The following is a 6517-nucleotide window of genomic DNA, read 5'->3' as shown; positions in this document are numbered from 1 at the left end:
TCATCAAAGCCCATGGCTGGAATAACTAGTGATGTTTTGGCAAGTTTTTGATATATGCAAATTTCCCTTAAAGTGGAGGACTAAGCATTTTGGACTCAGTGACTAGCAGGTTAATTGCCAGCTGTTATAGCTTAGCTCCTGGAGACCCAAAAACTGATGGAAAGTTGTGACATCTGCTCAGTGGGCGGATCCACTCATGAAAATTGGGGTTTAAAGTGCAGCCTTTCCTGCTGGAGTGAATGTGGAACCCCGATGTAGTATATCCATTGTCAAGTAATGAAGAAAGGGTGCCCAGGATTGCCTTTAGAATTTCTGCTTGACACTTCATGGTCAGATCTGGATATTTAGTATGTAAATTGATTCTAAAAATATTTTTTTAAATGAAGAGCATTTGTTAAAACATGTTTAGGCAAAGATTAGGAATAAAAGACTGATCTGGTTTACCCTATAATACTTACATCGAACCTAGTTCTACGTTTTACGTTCATGAATTGTGAAGGAAAGTTTAAATAGAGGAAGATTCTCTATCTCCCGCTTTGCAGATAGGGATACAGATGTGGACCAAAGGGGTCCGTCAGAAGCCTCCCTTCCTTTTATATATTATGAAGGGTATAGCTGCTTTGAATTTTTGATATCTCAGATGAGAAGATTATGTCGATTGTGAGCATTTTCTATTTAAGGAGTTTCATTTTGTAAAGACGATTATCTCTTTCTGATTAATAATACCTTCGATGATTTCTAGGTTTTCCCTGGACTACGACCATGTACCTGATTCACCGTAAACTGAGCAATGTTTTGATGGCTTTAGTTTCATTTTGCTTTCAAAAGACCCCTCTCATCCTTTCCTGTTCTTGTACTTCGAATCACTTGGCTTAAAGCCCTTTTTGGGGGCGCCTGGGTAGCGCAGTTGTTAAGCATCTGCCTTCGGCTCAGGGCACGATCCTGGCTCTCCGGCATCGAGTCCCACATCGGGCTCCTCCGCTGGGAGCCTGCTTCTTCCTCTCCCACTCCCCTGCTGTGTTCCCTCTCTCTCTGGCTGTCTGTCACATAAATAAATAAAATCTTTTTAAAAATAAATAAATAAATTAATTAAATAAAGCCCTTTTGGTATATTCCTGTGGTGTAAAGTCAGTCCAATTTATCTTTGTTCTACATATCTTTGTTTAAAATATCTTGTTTCCCTGCTTCTTTTGCTCCCTTTTATCTAATTCTTGTGGATAACCAGACTTAACCTAGGCCCTTTCAAGCCCCACTTCTGTTAAACAACAAATACTTGAGGTGTTGGAGTCCAAACATTTTATTTAATAAAGGCAGGGTCACTTCTGTTAAATATCACTTACGGGAGTTACAAAAATGAGGCATCCACCCTTCCATGTCTTCTCTCAACAAATTGTTGAATCGTAATATGCACAGAATGCTATTATTTTCCGACGCCTGGGTGGCTCAGTGGGTTAAGCTTCCGGCTCCTGATTTGGGCCCAGGTCATGATCTCAGGGGTGTGAGATGGAGCCCCGTAACAGACTTCACGATCAGCAGGGAGTCTGCTTGAGATCCCAGCTCCCTCTGCCCCCCCCCCAAAAATTAAATCAATCTTAAAAAAAAAAAAAGAATGCTCTTATTCTCTGTGCTGTGGGATATTATCAAATGTAAAAGAACCGGGGTCCAGGGAAGTATGCAAACTAATGTTGCTAACCCCATTTTGTCAAATAATTTTGGTGTGGGAAACAACCAGTGGGAAAGCAAGTGGGGAAAGAAAAATAAGTAGGAAGGCTCTGAACAGATGTTCAGCACAGCAGGAGATAACATTTCAGACCTGGGATCCAACTTGTAAAAAGAAAGCGTGTAGCGGCTTGCATTTTGAAAAGAACCCCAGACAGGAAAAGATTATACTTTGTGGCAAAGACACAACAGGGAGACCTAAATGAGATCATGACTATGTTCCTTGTGAAACCACAGAGAATTCGGAGTTAGGAAGCCCATTAGCGGACAACATGTCTGGAAGCGGTACTTAGCCACTGCCTGAGCATTTGTGGCGGGCCGTGTTTGTGTAGGTAGCTTGTAAAGCTCAGAATTGCCTTTCTCATTTAGCATCTTTTATGTAGAAAATTATTTACACTGCAGTCTCATTTTCTCACATGTCAGAAACCAGCTATTTCTTAGGTTATAGTAATTGTATAAAAACAAAATTAAGTGGCACAGCTCATTTTTAGGATTTCTTCACTTTTAATTAAATCTAGCATCCATATTAGAAAACCCACAAGAATAAAATAAAATTCATTTTGCTAGTAAAATGGATTTTCAAATGCCTTCAAGTCCCTTGAGGGTTAGAAGTCCAAGAAACCTTGAGGTCCTATCATCCTGTACGCTAGAAAGGGCCGAATACCACATGGGAAGTTTCAGAGTGTTCTGAACCAGCAAAAGGAAGTAGTCAAAAAACAAAAACAAAGACACCCTCTCATCCACTCTGCAGTGAGAAAACTATCAGACTCCCATTCAGAGTGCAGTTCCTTGCAGAAATACAATTCCAGGTCCAAAAGGAACTGAGTTCCAAAAGGGATTTTGCAAGAATCGTATCACATGTGAGCTGGGTCAAAAATCAGGAGGTTGCTGTCTAGGTAAAGCATGTGGAAAAATAAGGTCTAGGTGAAAGCAAATTGCGAGTCAGCAGTTCAAATTCTCAGAGGAGAAAGTCCAGAGAAGAGGCCAAGAAATGCTTTCTATGTTGGACCATGGGGATAAAATGATAATTTGTCAAACTGCTTCCTAGGTGATTATAAAAAGAAAAAAAAAAAAAGGAAATTCTCTGGCCAAGGGCAAGGAACCTATCAGACACGTTACCAGGCCAAGGGAGGCTATGGGTTACCCACTGCTCTGAGTATGTTATTAATCCACTGCATTTAAATGAGCACCTTCATTCTCTGTGTTGTATCTTATTTATAGCAATTATCTCTGTTTGAAGATTTTGAGGATATTCACTTACTGATTTGTGGATTCTTTGTTTCCTCCTCTTTGAACGTGCGCTTTGTACTGGCTGCCATGTGTCTCCAGTCTGTAAACAGTGCCTGATGCAATGCAGTAGTCCATAACTGTTCAATAAATGAATAAAAAGTGAAATGAGAATTTTGCAGTAACAGTCTTTCCAGACCATCATTGTTGCACTGTGTAAGCAAGTGAAAGGTAATGGAAGACACTATTGTTGATTAAGGCTCAGATGCTTTCAGCAGACCGAGAGCTTGGGAACAGACGTGCTCTGACAACAGCAGTCGTCTATGGGAGTGCACAGCATTTTTCAATTCATTTTGTTAATATAATAAGGATACAGGATTAAATACAACTTTGGCGTAGGTTTTAAAAAATAACAACCTTCCTAGATTGACACATGAGTACTTTTGGTGGTTCTCTCTTTTCTCCCAAAAGAGAATTCGATTACGGTTAGGACTAAGGTTAGGGAGAAGTTGTCTCGCAGGGTTTGACATAAAAGTGTTTGAACTTCACGTCCAATTTTTCAGAAACAGGAGCATGCGTTCTTTTGTTCTCCAGTGCAGTTACCATGGAATTGATATGGTAATTTTAAACACATACAACCTTTCTCCAAAAACTTGGATATTTCTATACAACTCATTTTTAAAACGTGCTCAACATGCAGGGATTATTTGGATCTTAAAAGTGTTTCGCACCCAAGCTCATTTGTTCCATCAATCCCTTGGATTCCTTCAAGGAACTCTCTCTCCCTCTCTTCCTTTCCCTCCTTGAATTAGAACTGATGTTTTATATCTAATCTCTTCTAGACGAGATACACGTTGCATGAGGGCAGGAACATTTTCTATTGCATTCCCTACCTGGCCTTCCGTGACATGGTGCATGCAGAACAACAAGGACAAATCCCAGATAAATGAAGGAAGAGCCAATGGGCTGTTTCAAGCTCTGCTTCCCGGAGCATCTGTATCTTGGTGAGGCTCACAGTCTGCGTCTTGACTGCGTGTTTCGAAATCAGTTTTTATTCGTTTGTTTTAGTGGGGTCATTAGCTTTTTAAAAATTTAATTTTAATTTGATTCTATATTTTCAAAGTAAACTATTGCTGAAAAGCTTATAAGAGTGTCTGTCCTCCTTCCCTGTAACCACGAGCTTATTCACCACAGAGATCTTCCTTTGGAGACAAGAAATGCCACCTTTCTTAGCTCTTCTAGTACTTGAATCTTTCTATCTAAATAGTATACAATATTGCTTGATTTTGATTATTAACTTTATTATTTTTTTAAGATTTTATTTATTTGACAGAGAGGGAGCAAGTGAGCAGAAGCAAGGGGAGAGACAGAGGGAGAGGGAGAAGCAGGCTCCTAGGGGAGCGGAGAGCCTGACGCGGGGCTTGATCCCAGGATCCTGGGATCATGACTGGAGCCAAAGGCAGATGCTTAACTGACTGAGCCACCCAGGTGCCCCTGGTTTTTAACTTTAAACATTATCCAACTCTCTCACCATTTGGCGGTAAAGCCACAGTGTTATCATTAGCATGACTAATGCAAACACGATCCATTGTTGAGCCAAGTAGCATGCTGTATTTATACTGCATTCCTATAGAATTAATTCCCCCAGAATTAATAACTTTTTTCTTCCTGTTTTCTTAGTTTATCTTGAAATGATAGCTAAGTCATCATATACCTTCTAGTAGCTATGTAAAATATTTCCTCATTAACTCTGTTAATCTATTTCTTCTTCATCTTTATTTCCACTGGAAACTTCTCTCCTGGGCCTTCTGTCCAGTCTGAAATGGCTCTGCACTGTGAGCAGGCTTCTGTGCAGCTGTTGTCTTGGATACTCTGCAGTCTTTGGAGAATTCCTTTTGCTCCTCTCCATCTTTGATCTCTACATTCTGGATCGGTTTCCTGATGATGGATCTTCCACCTTCTTGGTTTACCCCTGGTTACAGATGGAATCTACCATCAGCTTCTGAGGAAACAGAATACGAGAGATGAATTTTTTTGAGACACAGCATTTCTTAAAGTCCTTGTGTCACTTTTAATATTATATATGGGTGACAGTGTTTGGATGGAGACTACTATATTAGATACCATACACGTTAAAAATCTGAGAGACGCCTGGGTGGCTCAGTGGGTTAAGCATCTGACTCTTGGCTTTTTCGTGGTGCCTTGGAGGCAGTAAGCTGCTTAGGATGAAGCTGAACTCTCCTTCCCAGCCACTGGCTGCCAGAAACTCATTGACGTGGATGATGAACGCAAACTTCGTACCTTTCATGAGAAGCGTATGGCCACAGAAGTTGCTGCTGATGCTCTGGGTGAAGAATGGGAGGGTTATGTGGTTCGAGTCAGTGGTGGCAATGACAAGCAAGGTTTCGTCGTGAAGCAGGTTGTCTTGACCCATGGCCATGTCCGCCTGCTGCTGGGTAAAGGGCATTCCTGCTATAGACCAAGGAGGACTGGAGAGAAAAAGCACAAATCTGTTTGGGGTTGCATTCTGGATGCCAATCGCAGTGTTCTTAACTTTGTCATTGTAAAAAAAGGGGAGAAGGATATTCCTGGACTCAATGATACTACAGTGCCTGGCGCCTGGGGCCCCAAAGAGCCGCAGAATCCACAAATATTCAATCTCTCTAAAGAAGATGATGTCCACAAGTATGTCGTGAGAAAGTCCCTAAACAAAGAAGGTCAGAAACCTAGAACCAAAGTGCCCAAGATTCAACATCTTGTTACTCCCGGTGTCCTCCAACACAAACGTCAGCGTATTGCTTTGAAGAAACGGCGCACTAAGAAAAATAAGTAAGAGGCTGCAGAATATGCTAAACTTTTGGTCAAGAGCATGAGGGAGGCCAGAGGAAAATGCCAGGAACAGATTGCCAAGAGACAGAGGCTGTCCTCTCAGAGTTTCTACCTCTAAGCCTGAGTCCAGTCAAAAAGGAGACTTTTTAAGAGTGACAAATAAATAAGATCAGACATAGAAAAAAAAAAAAAAAAGGATCCGACTCTTGGGTTTGGCTCAGATCATGATCTCAGGGTTGTGAGATCAAGTCCCAAGTGGGGCTCTGCACAACGCGGGGAGTCTGCTTGAAAATTCTTGCCCTCTGCCCCTCTCCCCACTTGAGCATGTGTTCTTTCTTTCTCTAAAATAAATAAATTAATCTTTAAAAAACTTTGAAATTCATTACTGCTGTCCGCTAGCATTCTATGTTGCTTTTAGAAGGCGAAACAATTTTTATTCATGATATTTTATGTGTACCCCCCTTTTACTCTGGAGGGTCTCCTCTTTATTCCTCCACTTTTTCCTGTATAGCTTCAGGCACCTGATGATGGATCTTTTCAAAATGGGAGACCTACATCCTTCAGAGGTGGGAATTTTCTGGTTTTCTCTCTGGAACTCCTGTTAGTCAGATGTTGGGCCTCTTTGCTTAATTATTTTTCTTTCATCTTTTCCCTCCTATTGGTTATCTCTTTGTATTTTTGATCTTCCAATTCTTTTGTTGAATTTTTATTCAGGCGATTATCTTTTTATGCTCTAATATCT

At 40.8% G+C, this 6517-nt stretch overlaps 1 pseudogene; it reads left to right on the top strand.

Moving 5' to 3' along the window:
* The first annotated feature begins 3519 nt into the window (after positions 1–3519).
* On the top strand, positions 3520–5942 carry LOC100468898 (annotated as a pseudogene).
* The last annotated feature ends 575 nt before the right edge of the window (positions 5943–6517 follow it).

The sequence above is a fragment of the Ailuropoda melanoleuca genome, chromosome 1 (assembly GCF_002007445.2).
Source record: "Ailuropoda melanoleuca isolate Jingjing chromosome 1, ASM200744v2, whole genome shotgun sequence".
In the NCBI taxonomy this organism is placed as follows: Eukaryota; Metazoa; Chordata; class Mammalia; order Carnivora; family Ursidae; genus Ailuropoda; species Ailuropoda melanoleuca.
This window is presented reverse-complemented; position numbering and strand designations above follow the sequence as displayed.